Consider the following 22,184-nt stretch of genomic DNA (forward strand, 5'->3'; position numbering starts at 1 on the left):
AAAAAACGCAAGAAGCGTACAATAAAAGCCACATGGAACGTATCATGATCGTGTATGGCACAAATTTTAAGTAATTACATCATTTTGGTCTGGATTGCTCATGCCATTCGACAGTATTCAACGACTGCAATTCATATGGAAAAAAATCTAATTTTTTAATTTGGAGTGGAAATAGCACCTTTGAACAGACCTCCTCAACTATACGCTATGAGCCTGATGCTGAAACTCATTAAATAAATTGTATCTATCGTTTGTGTCTGATGTGCTAATTACTTATTCCTTTTTACAATTTGTTTTACGTCGCACCGACACAGACAGGTCTTATGGCGGCGATGGGATAGGAAAGGCCTAGGAGTGGGAAGGAAGTGGCCATAGCCTTAATTAAGGTGCAGCCCCGGCATTTGCCTGGTGTGAAAATGGGAAACCATTGAAAACCACCTTCAGGACTGCCGACAGTATGGTTCGAACCCACTAACTCCCGGATGCAAGTTCACAGCTGCACGCCTCTGACCGCATGGCCGGTAATTAACTTATCGGGGCAGACAAACAAACAGAGAACGCGAATAATACCCATACATGCCTTTCATTTAGGGTTACCAGACGGGCAATGGTGTAAAAGCAGACAAATGAGTTTTAAAAGGCAGGAAGAAACCAGATCTTCTTTCGTTACGGCCTCTGTAGCACCACGGGTTGGGTTTCCTTCTTCTCCTACCAGAACCTCTTCATCCTTTCTCTCCTTCTCCTCCGCCCTTCAGCTGATATTTTCAGTATCCTCTTTTCTTGTCTCCTCAGATGAATTTTACACTTTTCAAATTCAAAACAAAGATTTGGCCTGTAACACTCTGCCTCCTCATCAGTGTGACCCTTTCTGAAGCATCTCTATCTCATCTTCAACTCAGCAGTTAATTTACACTTTCTTGACCCCAATATGCAACATTATGAAATGAATGTGTAAACAATTCTCAATCTATTCAAATATTCATTATAATTAGCCTACTTTCATCTATGTGTTTGTCTACTTCTTAGTCCCGTTTCTTGATACATGAGACGAGACGAGACGAGACGAGACGAGACGAGACGAGACGAGACGAGACGAGACGAGATGAATTTATATGCCATGTTTTTACGTTCTGGCGCTGTTTTTGATATCATAGTTGACGAGCAAATTCACATGAAATAAATGATGATGAATGAAATTGGGTAAGGAGCTGGAAGGAATCGGCCATGGCATATGAATAAGAACTGTGCCTGTATTTGCCAGAAAATGAAAATGGGAAACCACACATAACCATTCTCAGGACAGCTGACGGTGGGGCTCGAACCAGCCCGTCTCCCGAATGCAGAGTTTGTGTCCATAGCCGTAGCACGTTAACACGCGTGATCACTTAGCCTACTTTCACATGTACATATAGGCCTATAAATAAAATTATAATTTTGTATGTATAGGGTGGGCCAGAATTCACGATCGGAAAATATTTCGAGTAACTTAACATGTAGTTTTGCGGTTACATGGATCTGGAAATGTGTTCTAGGTTGAGAATAATGTTCATCCTTGCCCGTAGTATCTCAGTCTTCTGGTAGATGTTACTCAAATTACAACAAAGCAGGCGGTAATTGCTATGCGTCACTCCATGAAAATACGGCATGTGACGGTGTTCTCTTCTGTTTGTGGTTCTCACGATTGCTAACAAGGTGATACTATTCTAAACATTTGTGTTATAACGGCGGATACAAGCAGATTCACAATTGTAGAACATCTTCTTCTTAGCGTATGGGTGCATGACAAGGAATGAAGGATGAGACGTATGATGAAATGAGGGAAAAATTTTCCAATCGCTTCAATAATGAAGCCGCAACAGATGTTAATCTTCGGAAGCTGGAATGAAAGACCTCTGCAACTGGGTCTGTGTTTGATGCACCACGCAGTGGAAAACCCGAGAAATATGACAACGATAATGAAGTCACTGAAGGCTTAAATGCATCATTGCTTCGTTCGCCAGCAAAATCGACAAGGGAGATGGATATTACCAGAACCTCCATGCGTCCTTGAAGAAGGACTAAGGTTACCGTTCATTTCGACCCGGCAGATTCCATTAATTGAAGAGCTGAAAGAAGAGATTACTCCTACCCTGAGAATGATCACTCCCGAAATGCTGCGCCGGAGAAGCAGACGCACATGGCAGCGAATCCAAATCCACGCCGAGAATGATGATCAGCACACCGTGAGAGTTTGAAATATGTACAAACATTCATTTCTGTCTTATTCCATTCTTGCATGTATTTTTTTTCTGTTAAATACAAGTGTTTGCTTTTAAGTTGCTTCTTTTTGAATACAATAACATTACACTCGGATTAAATGGCCGAAATTCGGAAGCTTAATCTTAAGAAAACCGAGTAAGCTGGTCGCGTGGTTAAGGTCGCGTAGCTGTTAGTTTGCATTCGGGAGATGGTGGTTTCGAATCGCGCCGTCGGCAGCCCTGAAAATGGTTTTGCGTGATTTCACATCTTCACACAAGGCAAATGTGGGGCTGTACCGTCATTAAGGCCACGGACGCTCTTTCTCACCCTTGCGTTGTCGAAAACCTTTTCTGTGTTAATGCGACGTTAAACCACTAGCAAGAAACAAATCTCTTAGCTGATACAGGCTTTTGGGCTTACACCTCGAAAATCTCCTTCAGAAGCCTTTCTTTTTAACGGTCGAGATTTTCTTCTAAGACGCAGAGCAAAGTTCTCCGCGAAACTTAAAGAATGTCGCCTTATGTTCTTGACAGGCTTTAAGCCCAAAAGCTTATATTGTGTCTATAAGTATGCGCCGTGAAAGCATCAATGGCAAAATTTCTTAGCTATCTCAAAGTTTCGTCTAATATTGTTTCTCTGCAGAAAATATGATTTTGCCGATATCCCTATAAGGCTAGACAAGAAGAAACTATGAATAATTGGTAAGATAACTTCTACAGTCAATCCAGTGGTGGAAGTATGTAAATATGAAGTAAAAAAAATAGATACGGGAGAGGATGAAATGGTTACTATCAAATGATGGCACTGGTTAACAGCCAATTCAAGAGGATGATTTTGAGTGCGTTTAAGAGAGAATAGTTGTTACAAAAAGCAAAGCAAAGTCTTCTCCGTACAGGCCATGAAGGCTCTGCGAGGGGTGGAAGGTAAAGGCTTCCACTATTCGTAACCTCGGCACTTGATGGGGTAGAGTGGTTAGCTCTACGCCCGGCCGCATTCGCCCCCAGGAATTAACCTGGTACTCATTTTTGGTGTAGGCTAAGTGAACCTCAGGGCCATATGCACCTCCAGAAGTGGAAATCTCATTTCTTAAATTTTACGACTTCCTGACGGGGATTCGAACCCACGTCCTTCCGGTCGAACCGAAATAGTTGTTACATTCATTGGCAATCTCAGTCTCATGTCTGAAACTGTATAAAGCTGGTGTGTGCATTTCGGTAAATTCTGGTTGGGTGAGGAAACTTATGAACCTACATCGCTACTAATTTTCATAATGGACATCTTCAAAGACGCTGGATTTTTGAATGACCGCTGATCATAGCACAGTTACCTACTCGGCTCTTGGACAATAACTTTCACATCTCAAACGGTTTCCATTTTCTCCTTTCCCTACTTGCTGGATGGCTTCCATGCCATCAAAGCCAAAGCGACTAATGCGTCATAATAAATCAAACTTTCTTCCAAATTAATAAAAGTTATCTTTTGTGCGTACAGATTATTTAGTTATAACAATAGTCTCAAATTGTAGTATTCAATAACGTATTTCACGATTTGCCAGATTCGTTATCAACATGCCTGTATCAAATAAAGCAATGATATCATTTATTTTCGCCTGGTTAAAATGCATTTTAGTCTTAATTCTAATGCTGGGGCTGAAACTTAATTAAGGCCACGCACGCTTCCCACCCCTAACCCATGGTTGCCATAAGACCTGTCTCTGTCGGTGCGACGTAAAGCAAATTGTAAAAAAGAATGTCCGCCTCTGTGATGTAGTGGTTAGTGTGATTAGATGCCAATCCCGAAGGACTAGATTCGACACCCGGCTCTTCCATGAAATTTGGAACGTGGTAGGAGGACAGGAACGGGGTCCACTCAGCCTCGGGAGGTCTAATGAATAGAGGGTTTCGATTCCCGCCTCAGCCATCCTCCAAGTGGTTTTCTGCGGTTTCTCACTTCTCCAGGCAAATGCCGGATGGTCGCTTAAGTGCGGCCAGTATCCAATATTCGGAAGATAGTAGGTTCGAACCCCACTGTCGGCAGCCCTGAAAATGGTTTTCCGTGGTTTCCCATTTTCACACCAGGCAAATGCTGGGGCTGTACCTTAATTAAGGCCACGGCCGCTTCCTTCCCACTCCTAGCCCTTTCCTGTCCCATCGTCGCCATAAGACCTATCTGTGTCGGTGCGACGTAAAGCAACTAGCAAAAAACTGCCGGGTGGTTGATAACTTAATGCCACGGCCGCTTCCTTCCCTCTTCCTTACCTACCCCTTCCAATTTTCCCATCACAATCAAGGCCCCTGTTCAGCATAGCAGGTGAGGCCATCTGGGGGAGATACTGGTCCTCCTCCCCAATTGTATCCCCGACCAAATGTCTCACGCTCCAGCCCTCGCCGAGTCCGCGGAAAAAACAACCCTGGAGGATAAACGGATTAAATAAATGATAAATTATAAAATACATCTTAAGAATCAGGTCGTCTATTCTACAAATAGTAAGCTGCTCGCTATTTTACGATGCAACCAACCACTACAGGAATGAGTGTGTGTAAGAGAGAAGAAGAGAAGCACCATTCTGATGCATTTGCAGTATAAGGAACCCATTCCTATGTTTATCGACTTCTCCTGATGCATAATGCTTCGAACTATTTTTAACTGGAAAAAGCGGAAATTATCGACCCTACGATCCGCTTCAAAATCCCAAGTACTCAACCAATGGATATCGACACGGAGAAAAATGAGATTTATGGAACCTAGCGTACCACAAATTTTTTACAATCTAATAACTTGCATGAATGAAATGAAATGGCGTATGGCTTTTAGTGCCGGGAGTGTCCGAGGACATGTTCGGCTCGCCAGGTGCAGGTCTTTTGATTTGACACCCGTTGGTGACCTGCGCGTCCTGATGAGGATGAAATGATGATGATGACACATACACCCAGACCCCGTGCCAGCGAAATTAACCAATGGAGGTTAAAATTCCCAACCCTGCCGGGAACCGAACCCGGGACTCCTGTGACCAAAGGCCAGCACGCTAACAACTTAGACATGGAGCCGGACACTTGCATGAATTATATTCGTATATGAAATACTTTGTTATTATTTAATATTGTTTGTTGTGAATGGAAAATTAATCATAAAGTAACATACAATAATTCTTACTACAGCTGTTTTTTAAATTACACTAATTATCACCCGGGGCCCCTATGAGGTGACGGCCCTGGTCCATGCCCAATGAACACATGCTTACAGTTGGCACTGCTACGCTGCAATAAAATTAAGAAGGGAACAATTCAATTTAAAAAAGTAATTCTATATTACGTGGTGGTCATTTACAACTTCGAAAATCAGCTATGCATAACGGAGTGTTAACCACATATTTCAGTAAGAAATTACTCTAGTTACAGGATTTCTCCAAGAAAATCTATAAATAATTACACACAACCCAGATTTACGTCCGACTGGACGCACCCATCAAACAGTTTCTACTGCAATTATCGCAATGTCATTATGGTTTTGAAGAAGGAGTGTTACTTGAAATATCTTGCAAGGTTTGTGAGTAACTCAGTGGTTGTAGTAAACAGGTTTGTCCAAGATTCCCTTTGGTTTCCTTGCCTCTTTATAACCTGTTTTGTTTTGTTACGAATTCCTTGTTGACTCGCGACCAAGCGCGCTGCGTCTCTTTCAGCTTTCTTCAAGTGCAGTCACGCACCCAGTTGGTGCGTTCCTTGTTGGTATTTTAGCTTTTGAACTACGGATGTATGGACTCCCACATTTGCGATTGCGCTCTGATATTCCATGCTGAGTAAAGTACCCCCCCGCCCCGCCGTAACTACAGAGTTTGAGTAGAAACTCCTGAGATACAAAGGATCTTTTTCGCAACTTACATTATGTGAAGCTTATCGACGCAGTTAATATTAACTGAGAAATATGACGTTTCCTATTATGGCCATTTAATAGGGCCTATTATACACAGTAGAACTTCATTAGTTCGAACCAGAAGGGTCAAGAAAAAATCGATTTTTTCTTTTTTTTACAATTGGCTATACGTCGCACCGACACAGATAAGTCTTACGGCAACGATGGGATAGGAAATGGCTAGGAGTGGGAAGGAAGCGGCCGTGGCCTTAATTAAGGTACAGTTCCAGCATTTGCCTGGTGTGAAAATGGGAAACCACGCAAAACCATCTTCAGGACTGTCGACAGTGGTGTTCGAACTTACTATCTCCCGAATACTGGATATTGGCCGCACTTAAGCGACTGCAGCTATCGGATCCCGCTGTTCTACTCAAGACTTAAGGTCTCCATCCGCCATATGAATTACTATAAAGAGTGTCATATGAACACTGCTGAGAAGTCCGACTCGTTGGCTGAATGGTCAGCGTACATCGGTTCAGAGGCTCCCGGGTTCGATTCCCGGCCGGGTCGGGGCTTTTAACCTCTATTGGTTAATTCCAGTGGCCCGAGGGATGGGTGTTTGTGCTGTCCCCAACATCCCTGCAACTCACACACCACACATAACATTATCCTCCACCACAATAACACGCAGTTACCTACACATGGCAGATGCCGCCCTCCCTCATCGGAGGGTCTGCCTTACAAGGGCTGCACTCGGCTAGAAATAGCCACACGAAATAATAAACTGCTGAGAAGTGTTGAATTGAATCCAGGCTTCTGGCACGCAAACTTAGTGATTATATATTGCTACCACCACTTTTCCTACCCCGCTGGTCAACATTCTGATGGTGAAACTTGTTTCCACCCAAAGGGACTCGAACAGGCTAACCACGGTGTAAGACCACATGGACTGGACACCATAAAGAACAAGGTCACCAGGCGGGTTCAAACTCTGGTGAATGTTGCGACGGTGTTGATCAGAGGATCGCTGTGGTGTGCGTTTCAATGAGCTAGAGAGACTAATGTGACAACAGTATGGCTTAATGAGGTGACAACGGAAAACTGCATGCACCCCCCTCCCCCTCATTTTCCTAGTAGAGCTCTTTTGAGGAACTTGGACTATCTATGATATGTGATGCTGTACGCGACAGGATCAGCCTTTGGGCTACATATACGCATACGACTTAGACATCTCATAAAAATTTGCGCCCGAACTTCAAATCGGTATTGCATATAATCACAAATAATAATTTTTGGCTCCTTTCGATAGAAAAATAACGAATATTTGGTAATTAGTTAATTTTTTTGGTTCTCTTTCCGGCTGACAATCTCATTTCAACACACTCCGACCGGGCGTTCCAGACTCTAGAGTCAAGGAGGTGTATTCGTATCCCACTGTGGTTTCTTCGCCGATCTCTATTCACTGAAAAGGAAAAACATTTCCTGGACCAAGACAAATGCTGGGGCATTCCTATTCCATCGTCGCTATAAGACCTATCTGTTTCGGAGCGACGTAAAGTAACTTTTTCCTGGACCATACATTAAATTTCAAAGAAAGGATGACTCTCCCGCGGATTTCGACGAGCTGAGCGCGAGAACAACGAACATTTGATGTTATTTGAAGCATGGTGCCCATACAGACAAAATGAAAAGAATGCTAACCTTACTGAATGTTTTGATGATTTCGATATTACAGAACATACCATATACAGTTTAATTTAACAAGTCAAAGAATATTCACAGTAGGTACTGTGTGCTCTGAATAATAATCAAACCGTATTATTAGACCGATTCCATTGTTCTATTCAGGGAGCGAGGCTTCAATTGACTCTTAATTCCAGACTTGGCACCCCGAGGATCACAAGTACGACCTTGTCGGGAGCCAAATTCCTGGTCCAGACAAATACGTTCATTTGCAACATCAAACCTTGGTAGTTAACATAGCCTACTCAATTCTGGTGGTCTGGAATTACGTCATTCTTTCAAGACTTGTAAACCAGCAGTTAAAAGTGTATCAATCTATCAATTACAGTAAACATATATTCGGTTCGAACCTCACTATCAGCAGCCCTGAAGATGGTTTCACATTAGGAAAATGCTGGGGCTGTACATTAAGGCCACGGTCGCTTCCTTCCCACTCCTAGGCCTTTCCTATTCAATCGTCGCCATAAAACCTACCTGTGTCGGTGCAACGTAAAGCCACTTGTAAAAAAATTAAACAAGAAAACAACATGTATTCATCATAATGATAATGTTCCTTGCCCGCTTGTAATGACCCAGATCCACTAAGATTGCAGAGAATACAAAAGCATCTATGTAAACTTAAGCAATGAGACTTAAGTGCACCTGGACGTAAAACCTGCATGTCTTTACGCCTATATTATAGATTCATATCAAAGAAATTATTTGTTTCACACGTCAACAGGCGCAAAATACATGCATAAGGGTATAATTAATTTATGCTCGATTTCGCGAAAAGGAAAGAATGTTTCGCGTTATTTTGCGAAATAGGCCTGACCCCATTGCTTTAACTTCGCTTTAATCATTTCCTAAAATTATTCACAAAAGGTTAATTCATGAGGTTTGTGAATTATTTATGTGAAAGGTAGATAAATAAAGAGGAACAATATTGATAATCATTCATTATTCCTTATATAATCATGATTAGAACTATAACCGCTTCAGTCCCGAAACTGTTCTGCTTTCGATGTGTTATATTTTGCTCAAATAATTTTAAAAAATTCACCATAGAAAATTAGTTTGTTTCACCAAGTTGTTTTATGGTATGTAGCATATATGCTACATCAGGACTCAGAGTTGACTTTCCTACCATTATTATTTGTTCCTTTAAATTGTTTTGCATTATTGTAGATAAACAAAACCACATGTAGAGCATATGCTACATATGGACTGAGGAGGTATAATCAAGATTAATAACAAATTGCCCTTTCACTCTACGTGGCCGTAGATTTCACCCTGATATGGCCACACCATGAAGGGATCATTTAGAATATGAATACGAAGAGATACTTCTGTTGAAAAGAAATCCTTGTTCTGGCTTCTGTTTCCCTTCACACACGAGATATTGGAATACAGTTTCAAAGTTGTTATTTTTCATGAATTTCGCTGAATTTTTGCACTTATCGCAAAACAAGTAAATTTCCTTTCAAACTGGCCTCATCGCTTTAATTCACTGTAATTCGCGAAAACAAAATCACTATATTTTTAACCAGAATCATATGATACGTTAAGATATCTCAAAACCACTTCAAAATTATTTTGTCGCGATTATCGTTAATGCGAAAAAGTCATGCCTCTATACATTCATTATATCAATTATCTCTCTCAATTTATTTCATCAGCGGAACGACAGACGGACCCGCCGGAATAAAAGTAGGTGGGTAGTATTGTGTTCTCAGTAGAGAAGCAGCAACAGCTAACACGGCAAAAGAGTGCTACATAAAGAAGCTTCAAAAATACCAGAATAAAGTCCTCCAGACAATCGTCAACGCCCCTTACCACCTGGGTAACCGAAAAATTCACAAACAGGTCGGAATCCCCACAAATAAGAGGAGATAGTAAGAAGAGCGAAGCACTTCTATACACCGGGGCAAGAACATGTCACCACGACAATACGACAAATCCACGATGTGGACGCTAAGGTATATTCCAGATACAAGCACCCGAAATCACTCATCAATGAGTGATACCGACCTGTATATACACTGTAGATAATATTATGTATATGAATAGACTAGTATTAGATTGTGCATATAGAACATAAGAAACACAACACTCCTGGCCTCTAGGGTAGCACATCAAATATTAGAATTCCATAACAGATATTGTACCATAAATTAACATATGTTGCTCACTCTAAGAACTTCAAATTAAAATGGAATTAAGGACTCATTAAGTCAGCAATTCCAATCATTTTCAATCGCTTTCGCTCTTCAAGCATAGCGTATTGGAGGAGGAAGTGAGTGCTCTCTCGTAGTTAATAGGCGGTGGCGGCAGACTGCGCTAGTATAACTATGGGTGAACAGCGCTGCTCGCGTTAATACAATAAGCGGGCGCGGCACTATACAAAACGTGCACGAAATAAATCATCTAAGACATCCAGTTGACAGAATGACCGTATTCTCTTTCATGTGCCATGTGTGTACAGTCCAGGAATATTTGAATACAGGAAGCTGGTAAACACACTAGTTTAATGGCTTAATGTTATCCTCTGAAAAGATTTGAACATCAGTAATTCTGAAATGACTTACAAAGTATTGAGATATAGCTGAAACTATTATGCATTTCACATTATCTAAGACATATACAAAAAGTTTTAACTCACCCTCGAAAGCGTAAGTTGTCCGAAACCTCGAAGAAAAAAGTTGTAATTCACCTCTTTGCCTTTATACAGCAAAATAACGTTATCGTGGAAATAATTACGTATGCACTTCAAAATATGTACGGAATCAGAAAATGCCCACACTCGCCTTTGATGATCTGCCGGGTTTTCAATGGAGCATTTTATTTTATCCTTCTTCCCTGAAATTCCCAAATTCATCCACACCCTTTTATTACACTGATTTCCATCACACGTACAACCAATTAGTTTCACCCCAGCTTGTTCCAAATGAATTATGACCTGAATTATTATTTTTGACAATAGTTCTCCAGGAGTTGCAATTTGCTAGCATACACTGCTAGAGGCTGGATCCAGCTGTGCAACAAAGGGACAAACATAAATACAAGCGCGTGATTGGCAAGGACGTTCTTTTTGTCGTAGGGAGTTTCATCTCCTAAATCAACAAATACGTCAGCTGTCAGTGTAGTTGTATTAAATATAATGTCTTCTCTCAATTTCACTTCATCAAAGTCACAATACCTAGTCGCTTGTTTTCGTCTTGCTCGTTTAAATAAATATCTTTAATTGCATTCACGGCATTTCCATTAATACCATAATTACATTTGAACCCTTTGCATAGTCGTCTCAAACGAGCTTTGGTAAGGAGAGGAAGTGACTCATGCTTCAAACAATGTCTGTAACCCTTAGGGGATTTGATTTTCAAAAGCAAACTATCTAATATAAATTCATTAGAATAGCGCATACAGTTCGGGCTGGTGCTACAGTTTTTGAGCATTGTGTCCACAATTATTTTTTGCTTCTTGCTAAGGAACTTAAGACTGTCTTAAGCTTCACTTGACACATTGACTTGATTTGCAATCTGCTTTAATTTAGCTCTGCACGCAACTACTTTCTTTTTGGTTCTAATTAAATTCCTACCAAGGATTTTAACTTGTCTCCTCAAATTTAGAATAGTTCTAGAAGCATCAACGTCACTATCTGCACCTTTACAGAGCAAGCTGAGACCAGGTTCTTTTATTCTTACATTATCGTTACTGTTAAGTATTTCAGATGTCGAGAAAAAATTTAGTTCATTACATTCTAAGCTACGACTGTTAATATTGTCATTGCCAACATGTTCTTTGACTAACTCTCGTTTTAATGGGCGTTTTCGAATATTCATGGACTTGCTTAAAGGAAATGGCGTATGGCTTTTTGTGCCGGGAGTGTCCGAGGAAACGTTCGGCCCGCCAGGTGCAGGTCTTTTAATTTGACTCCCGTAGGCGAACTGCGCGTCGTGATGAGGATAAAATGATGATTTAGACGACACATACACCCAGCCCCCGTGCCAGCGAAATTAACCAATTATGGTTAAAATTCCTGACAATGCCGGGAATCGAACCCGGGACCCCTGTGACCAAAGGCCAGCATGCTAACAATTTAGCCATGGAGCCGGACACTTGCTTAAATAGGACGGTAAGTTAGGAATAATGTGAGGTACAGCTCCTGGTTTTTAGCTTCACCTTATTCTCGGAATTTCAACTTTTCCCCGTTAAAATAAACGAGTCTACCTTTATAATAACATCTTCCGAAACATGACACTCACAAATCCCAGACTTACGTGTAAGCTGCATGTCATTGCTTGGGATCGCTCTAGCCCACTGAGAAAAATGCTCCTCATTTTCAGGTGGAGAGAAGAAATGTTTACCTTCACCTGACCTGTAAGCAGATCGAAACCCCGGCGCAAAGCACGACGGCATTTTCACACTCACTATATTCTAAAATATAGTTATTACACTCAAAAAATCACTCCCGCTACAAGTAAAACCGCGCGCGCCCAATATAAACAATGCCATCTGTTCACCCAAAGCGATCGTTGCGCTGCACTCTCAAATCTCCGCACTGTAGCCACTAGTTTATCCATTGCTGTAATGGGAAGCGAGTCGAAGTGCTTTCACTTCCTCTTTCTATTCGCTATGCTTTAAGTGTAAGAAGTTGCAGCGCGAGGCTCAGGCTCAGAAGCAGTAACAGCTGGATGGGTGGTCAGAAGAGCTCAGTGATTTCGAACGTGGATTAGTCATTGGATGTCACCTGAGTAACAAATCCATCAAGTACATTTCAACACTTCTAAAACTGCCCTAGTCAACCGCTGGCGATGTGACTCTAAAGTGGCAACGAGAAGGAACAACCGCAGCTAAACCGAGACCAGGCAGATTTCATTTAATGACGAAAAGAGAACGTCGAGCATTGCAGAGGGTGGTTGTAAAAAATCGCAAGAAATCAGCGGAAGGAATCACTCGTGAGTTCCAAAATGCTACAAGCAGTTCAGGCAGCACAATGGCTGTGCGTAGGGAGTTTAAAAGAATGGGGTACAATGGAAGAGCTGCTGCTCATAAGCCATCATTTCTGTAGTCAATACTAAACGACAACTGAGATGACAGCGACGCCACTGGACAGTGGATGACTGACAACGAGTGATATTGCATCCGACAGGGGCATGATCCAAGGAACTTTGGGTATGACTGGCCATTTAAATTGCAGACGTAATGCTATTTGTGGAAAGGAATATCGAAATTATGTAATATCGATATCATTGAGACCGATAAAATAAGTCTACAAAATTTATTCTACAGAATTTCGTTATTTGCGCTCTATTGTGCAATATACTTCCTTGCCCAGCGGGGAGCCCGCAGGAGAGCCAAGCCGTGAAGTTTTGGGTGGGGCTGCAATCGGTGGTTCACCGTGACGTAACTTGAGAGAAGTCATCCCTACCTCACGACCAGGAAATCGAGGGGAGGCAAACTTTTTTCGAAGCGAAATATGGAAGCCATCTTTAATCCAGCCTAGCCAACGTGATTATCTACGATGTGAAAATTAATACAATCTGAATTCTGGAGTCGTTTTTCGATTTAAAAGAGATAACTATAATTGGGGCCTTTATTTAGAGTGTTTAATGTTTTCTTGGTTGATAACTTACGGTTGGAGAAAGAATACTGTGTTATTTCTGCGTGGAAAATTACCAGGGGCCATCTGGTTTGTGTCAAAACACCTCCTTGATGCGGGAGTTCACCCTAGTGTGGAAGGGGAAGCAGGAAAAACTTTAATTAATTACAGGAGATCCTACGAAGAATAATCGTACGGAGATGTCTCAATCACATCACGTCACCTGATGGCCGTACTATTTGACCTCTAGTGGGCCGTGGATAGGGCATATGCAGATTTGGAGTGGGGGCAATTGCCGTCTTGTAAAAAGCACTGCCGAAGGGGCAGCCATTCATTCGGGACTCTCAGCTCACCGAGGGCGAAGCTATGTTTAGCTTAGCTCCTATTAATCCTCTGTTTAGTGACTTCAAACTTAAAATTCAAATGCAATAGAGTAATTCGTGGGAATACTGCATAGAGCTGATATACGTGACGCTAGTGATTAAACTTTTAAAACTGTGACGTTTCGCAAACACTCAGTTCGAATTGTAACATTATTATTATTATTATTATTATTACAGCACAACCGTGTCGGGTAGTAATACATAAATAGTGGCTGAGAGGTACAAGGAATTTGATACCGAACCGCGGATTACAAATTACTAATCCGAAATCGTGGCCGGACGCCAACGCTGAACGCAATTAAAAATATTGTGAAAATAAATAGTGACGTGTTCTGTGCTCAGGATACTGCAAGCGACTTCATCGACCAAGAACCATGCACTTTCATCTTGAAGGTGAAATGGAGCTACCAGTGATCGCCTTGGTGCCAACGGGTCAGCCGTACAACCCGATATGGATCTCCCTAGCTGATCAAGGTGTCGTCAGATGATAGAGATGAGTATTATTCATAATTAAATGACATGATTAGAAGGGACGGAAATTATTTATCATAAGCTGACGCTATAATGTTAGGGATGTAACTTTATTTGAATGTAGAAGTGCCAGAGATGAGCACGTGGTTTTTATTTATTTTACTTAATTAATAACAGGTCTGAGTGATTTAATTGTAAATAGGGTAAACTATAGTCTGAGAGATTTGGATGCGGTTGAAGATTTACTTATTCACTTAATTTTGGGAAACTTGTATTCAGTTAATGCGTCAGGAGACCAGTAGTTTAGTAGATTCAGGGACTGATAACTTAAGTTAGGTTGTAGTTCATCCAGTATTGATAATTTCATGAGTGGTAAGTAATATAATCAAGCTACGTGAGGTGCTAGAGTTACGAGAGATGTCTATAGGACTGATACCCCCTATACCTCCTTTGAAATATTTAGCTAGGGAGTGTTTCAATTTAAGATGGGTTGTTTTGATCAGTTTATGTACGATGTAATTATGATTTAAGTACCGTGTGACAATTTAATTATGGTGTAACTACGAGTTAATTAGCGTGTGAATATTTAATGATGATTTGATTACCGTGTGACAACTTAATTACGGTGTGATTATGAGTTAATTAGCATGTGAATATTTAATTGTCAGTTGATTACCGTGTGACAATTTAATTATAAATTAAGTATGTGTTAACCATAAATTAATGAGGGTTTGATTATGAGTTAATTATCGTTTGATTATTTAATGACGTTCTAATGATGAGGAAGTTTCCGTGTGATGGTTTGATATGATTTAATTACCAGGTAAATCACGTAAGAGGGTCAGTGGACAGCTGAAACCAATAATAATAACAATAATACTAATTATTATTATTATTATTATTATTATTATTATTATTATTATTATTATTATTATTATTATGCACATGTTAGTATTATATGGCCGGTGTCGTGATGTGAGATAGGTGTGATATTAGAAGTCATGGATTGGCCATGAGAAATATATGTGTTGAATTGAGGTTATTTATTTGAAGTCGATGCGGTTTGACAAATGAGGAATAGACCTCAGTATTATCGAGAGTGTACCTCGGGACGAGGCGTTTTTAAAGAAATGGTTTGTTATGCCTGTGAAGGCCGAGGCTAATGACCACCCGATGTGGGGTTGGAAACGCTGACCGGGCGCCAGATGAGTTTCTTTTGTGTGTCTCTCGCCTCTAAGGGAGGGAGGGAACTTTTGCTGTGAAGGCAGGCCTGAATGAGTAGGCTAAGAGCTAGAAATATTCACATTCCAGAATAATGTATTCGCTAATAAATGACACGGTAATTGGTACTAATATTTGGTAGATTATTATTATTATTATTATTATTATTATTATTATTATTATTATTATTATTATTATTATTATTATTATTATTATTTGATTATAAATTAGCTAGGGTTTCCAGTGCCACATGTTCATCTCTGGGGTCTTCAGTTCAGTCCTCTACGTGGGCATTGGTATTCCACAGTGCTGGAATGGAGGATGTGTGCCTCACGTGTTTATTGTACATAATGTGTGACTATTTATGTTGTTTTATGTGACATGTTGTGACTGTAATTAGCGTCGGCGATGGTTCATCCCATCGGCACGGCGAATTGTGTTCCATTGAGGGTTTGGTTCGAACCTGGGTGTTTGATCCACACCTGTATAATTTATTTTATGATATTCCGTTGGGGAAATAATTGTGTGCTTTTAGAAGAAGGATCACTCAGACACGTTGCATGATTGTCAATGTCATTTGTCAATAATGTGAGATAACTTCAGTATTTATGGTAAACGTTTCCTTTCACGCTGTGCCATGGCATATCGCTTCGCGATAAACAGTACTCGGATCTATCATACAAGACTGCAAGTCAATAAATAATCCACAACAAATGTCAATAAATAATGTACTTCATTTGTGTATATATGCGTCATCCCCATACTCATCAGGATTTCATAAACCTTTTGCATTAACTTAAATTCTATACGAATGTGTTCTCATTATAGTTAGGTATGCCCCGTTTCTCCTACCCTGTATGCCGCTAAGTTAATTTAAGATATGCGCCTATTTATTTTACCCACTAATGCCCTGTAGATTTTCTCGCCGGAGCCTTTTCGGGTAAGGGGCGGGTACAATATGGAGTGATGAATCACGCTATGCCCTGTGCCAATTCGATGGAACGGTTTGGTTTTGGCGAATGCGTGGAGGACGTTTACCTGCAGTCATGTCTAGTGCGAACAGTGAAGTACGAAGATACTTGGTATGGGAGTGTTTTACGTGGTTAGGATGTGGTCTACTTATTGCGCTTAAGAAAACTCGAATTGCGCAAGTATACGAAAACGTTTTAAACCATTGTGTACTGTGTATAGTAGAGGACCCTTTCGAAGACAATGATTGTTTTTATCAGCATGACAATTCACGCTGTCATAAAGCTGCATCTGTGAGGCAATGGTTTGTGGACAATAACATTCCTGAAATGGACTGGCCTGCTCAGAGTCCCGACCGGAACCCTATCGAACACCTTTGGGATGAGTTAGAACGTCGACTTCTCTCCAGACCCCTGCGTCCAGCATCACTACCATCTCTGGTTTCGGCTCTTACGGAAAAATGGGCTGCCAATCCTCAATAAACGGTCAGAAATCTAAATGAAAATGTCCCCGGCAGAGTTAAAGTCGTCATAAAGGCGAAGGTGGGACCCACCCAATATTAATACCCAATACTAGGGAACGTGACAGGTGTAAAGTCTACAGGGTCTCTTTTATAAACCCAGACCGTCCAGCGGGGTTTCTACTCTGCGAGATAGAAGCAGCTGTTCGGGAGGCGCGCGCATAGTTCTTGACCTTGCAAGGAGCGTGCATGTGTTCGACCGAGCATCAATAGCCAGTCTGAATCTCAGCTGTTAACATGCTGAGTTAGGTATCGTTGCAACACCGTGTTTTTGTATGTAAAAGTTATTTTAAGTACGAGTCAGCTCGACGGGGAAGCGATGCATTTGTTCAGCAATTTTCTGGTGAAGTGCCACCTTCATGAGCACAGATTCACGTAACTGTAAGTAAATTTGAATGTACTGGCTCAGTGTTCAATAAAAATAATGCGGCCACACGAAAAAGTTTTAACAGAGCAAAAGCTAGATGACATTGGTGCGAATCTTGAACGGTCACCGAATAAATCACTCACAAAATTAGCACAGCAAGTAGGGGTTTTGGTTTGTTTTTCACACAGAGGTACGAAGCTGTTACACATCATAACGTACAGGTTTACACGGGCCCATTGTTTACAACCTGCTGATCCAGCCACAAGAGTGAGTTATTGCGGGTGGTATCTTGCATCATTGAATGATCGTTTATTCGACCCACAACTTGTGTTCTTTTCGGATGAGGCCTGGTTACATCTTAATGGTCGTGTGAACAGTCATAACTCTCGCTATTGGTGTGCAGAGAATCCTAATGGTGTTTATGGCGCCCCTCATTATGAAGGATGACACTTCCATCATCGTTTATAAGGTAGGATTTCGTATAAGATTGTATTCACACTTAAAGCAGGGCGGCCGCACGCGACGTAAGTTGGGCTGAGGCAGCTGCCGTAGCGCAGAGTACAAGACCGTGCCCTCGATCTGGGTATATACTGTAAGTGAGAGCCTATATGTGCAATTTCATATAGGTGTCCGGACACTTTTGAACTTGTGGTGCATCTGAGAAGGAGAGACTAAATCTTCGAACATTTTGAACCCGATATTTTCATAGGTGGAAATAAGAAAGGGTTAGGCTAGGGTCTTGAAGGAGGAAATCGTAACCTTACTTTTTTTTTGCTAGCTGCTTTACGTCGCACCGACACAGATAGTTCATATGGCGACGATGGGACGGGAAAGGGCTAGGAGTGGGAATGAAGCGGCCGTGGCCTTAATTAAGGTACAGCCCCAGCATTTGCCTGGTGTGAAATTGGGAAACCACGGAAAACCATTTTCAGGGCTGCCGACAGTGGGGTTCGAACCTACTATCTCCCGAATACTGAATACTGGCCGCACTTAAGCGACTGCAGCTCTCGAGCTCGGTAACCTTACGTTTAATGTCATCATTGGCATTTGTCAAAAGATGAACTGGAAAAAACTACGGATAATCCATTTCAAGTATGACCCAAGATCGGGATTCCAATCCAGCTCTACTCAATCCCACCCACGACACTACTCCAGCCATCACGCCAGATTTAAATCTCTGGCAGAATCAGGGATCGATCCTCGAGTTTACGAAGGTCTTCTTCTTCTTCTTCTTCTTATTTTAAAGGTACATAGATTTTCGACGATTGGATATGGAAAACCATCTTTAGGGCTACTAACGATGCTGTTCCAAGCCATCACCTTAACTCGTGTTCTGAGAAATGTTGAAATTTTGAATAGTAAGAGAAATAAAAATAAATTGAAATTAATGACAAGCAAAATATTTAAATCTACTATGAAAGTATGTTTGCCTCCTTAAGGCCTCTGCTCATTGAAGGAATATTACTTTTATACTCTGTTATAATTATGAATAAGAATATTTCTTATTTATATTGCAATGCATTCAATTCTGTGTAGTCTGCAAGTAAGCAAACAATATCATCTCCGTAAGTTGCAAGCCATGAAGACCCCCGGAGGACTGGAAGATAAAGGCTACCCAAGAGCCATGAGCTGCTCCAGAGGTGGAAGTCTCGTTCTTTCATTTCTCGGTTGTGACGGGAAATCGAACCCACGCCCTCCCAGCGAACCGTGCCCATCTGTACTGCCTCATTTACCCATTCCTCATACTCTACAAATACGGAAATGAACACTGATTTGATTCGATTTAATTTACTGTGGCTGTAAGTTCCGTCCTATGTTTACTTCGTAGGTACACTCAAATTTCGGCCACAATTTTAGATATAATTCTCATCGAAGACGCTACTTTATGAATCATATCTATCGAACCTCAAGATTACGAACGTATTATTATTATTATTATTATTATTATTATTATTATTATTATTAGATGATGATGATTATTATTATTGTTATCATCATCATCATCATCATCATCATCATCATCATCATCATCATCATCATCATCATCTAGAATAAAGGAGTGTCCTTGCAAATTAATATTCTTTCTTTCTTGCTTTGTTTCTTTCTTTCTTTTTTCTATTATTTCAGGGCAATATTTTATGCGCATATTGAATATGTATGAACTGTGTTAAGGAAAACGTACTGAGTAATAAGCAAACAGTCTCCTCTCCAATTACAGGCTTGGGTCTGAAATTAACACTTTAACATTAATTATAAATATTGATATTAATAATATGTACTTATGGTGTTGAGGTTAATGTGCTGTTAAGTTGTTATGACGCAACATGCTACCCATGACCGATGTATTCAGAATAGCTGATATTTAATGATCTTGTTTAAAATAACCTTGTGGAACCCAACTTATGTATCTCAAAATTTCTCCTTCTAATTTACGAAATACGAAATGTACGAAATCAAGGGGACTGTTGACCGCGTTACTCCAAGTATCAACGTAAGTACAAGAACAAGAATTTAAGTTAAATAAGAATAATAAGTCCTATCCATCGTTCGCCTCTGTAGTGTACGGGTTAGTATGATTAGCTACCACCGCCGGAGGCCCGGTTCGATTCCCAGCTCTGCCACGACATTTGAAAAGTGGTACTAGGTCTGGAACAGAGTCCACCCAGCCTCGGGAGGTCAACTGAGTAAAAGGGTTCGATTCTTACCTCAGCCACCCTCGAAGTGGATTTCCGTGGTTTCCCACTTCTCCTCCGGGCAAATGTCGGGACGGTACCTAACTTAAGGCCACGGCCGCTTACTTCCCTCTTCCTTCTAATCTCCCTCCCCCCCACAATGTCCCTGTTCAGCATAGCAGGTGAGGCCACCTGGGGGAGGTACTGGTACTACTTCCCAGCTGTATCCCCTGGCCCAAAGTCTCACACTCCGAGACTTTCCCTTGAGGCAGTAGAGGTGGGATCCCTCGCTAAGTCCGAGAGAAAACCAACACTGGAGGGTAAACGGATTAAGAAAGGAAAAGAAAAGTCCTTTCCATCACTTACTGACTGTTACCGCTCCATCGTGGAGAATAAAAGAATTCTGTATCCCATCTACAGTATAACTCAAGGAAACCTTCCTCGGTATGTTCATTATACTGCAGGGTAAACGGAAGCAACTTAGAAAGTAGTCTCAAGTATTTGCATTGGATATAATACTGATGCAGATAATTGCTAACTGTGTACACCTGTTCACTTGGCCTTGCCTATTCCAGGTAGTATCTTGTACTGAGACCCAGTCATTTCATTAGAAACCTTCATGGAACACTTAACTGTCCACCTCGAGGCAACAAAATATGCTCAGGTGGATACACAAATAAAACTGAAATAGAAATCCCATTATCTACTCAATAAAATGTATATTATTTTTATATGACTATTATATGGCTACTGCCAGCTTGGTGCACCCCTCATACGGCAGACACTCGGCGAGGCTGGGCTGCATCTGTTTGGGAAACTTTCTTCTTGCTAGTGGTTTTACGTCGCACCGACACAGATAGGTCTTATGGCGACGATAGGATAGGAAAGGCCTAGGAGTTGGAAGGAAGCGGCCGTGGCCTTAATTAAGGTACAGCCCCAGCATTTGCCTGGTGTGAAAATGGGAAATCACGCAAAACCATCTTCAGTGCTGCCGACAGTGGGATTCGAACCCACTATCTTCCGGATGCAAGCTCACAGCCACGCGTTCCTAACCGCACGGCCAACTCGCCCGGTGTTTGGGAAACTGCCTGATAGAGAGGTGGATAGGCTGACCTAGACGTTAGGCCCCTTTAAACAAACAAACAAACAAACAAACAAACAAACAAACAAAGTGGTAATAATAATGGCATGCGGCCTCCGATGAGCCCTAGTGCGGGTCTTACGAGTTGACATCCTATAGGCGATCTGTGCGGCTTTGTGGATAGTGCCCTACCTGTGATGAATTCTAATGATGAAGATGGCACACACCCAACCCCCGAGCCATTGGAATTAACAAATGAATGTTAATTTCCCGACCCGGCCGGGAATCGAATCCGGGACCATCAGGACCAAAGGCCGGCACGTTAACCATTTAGCCATGGTGTAAAGGTAGATTGTCTGACTCTTATTCGTTGGTTCCTGATTCGATTTCCGGTTCATTCCAGGATTTTAATTATGGACTAAGTGCTGGGAAAGGTTTCACATATCCTCATGAGGATAAGGACCGAGCTGTCTGATGCGAGAAATAAAGGATTCGGTCAAGGAAGGTAAGCAATATAGCAGAGGATGTCGGCACTCTGACGACGTGGGACTCCAAAATATGCAGGCTATATGACTGGTTAAGAGCTGTCTTGGTCGTTAAGGTCTTGAAGATCCCTACGTACCATGGGTTTGTCCCTTTTTTAACTGTTACAAAAACCAATCTAGTTGCTACACCCAGCACGGGAGGAAGTATATTGCCTCCCATGTTCGCTCTTGGTGTGCCGGCCCCGCGGTATAGGGGTAACCTGAAGGCTCCGAGTCCTTTTTTACTAGTGGCTTTACGTCGCACCGACACAGATTGGTCTCATGGCGACGATGGGATAGGAGAGGCCTAGGAGTTGGAAGGAAGCGGCCGTGGCCTTAGTGAAGGTACAGCCCCAGCATTTGACTAGTGTGAAAATGGGAAACCACGGAAAACCATCTTCAGGACTGCCAACAGTGGGATTTGAAGCCAATATCTCCCGGATGCAAATTCAAAGCCACACGCCCCTAACCGCACGGCCAACTCGCCCGGTGGCCCCGAGTTCGATTCCCAGCCAGGCCCAGAGATACCTTACCTGGATCTCAGGGCTGGCTTGAGGTCCTACGT

Source organism: Anabrus simplex, chromosome 2, assembly GCF_040414725.1.
Source record: "Anabrus simplex isolate iqAnaSimp1 chromosome 2, ASM4041472v1, whole genome shotgun sequence".
Lineage (NCBI taxonomy): Eukaryota > Metazoa > Arthropoda > Insecta > Orthoptera > Tettigoniidae > Anabrus > Anabrus simplex.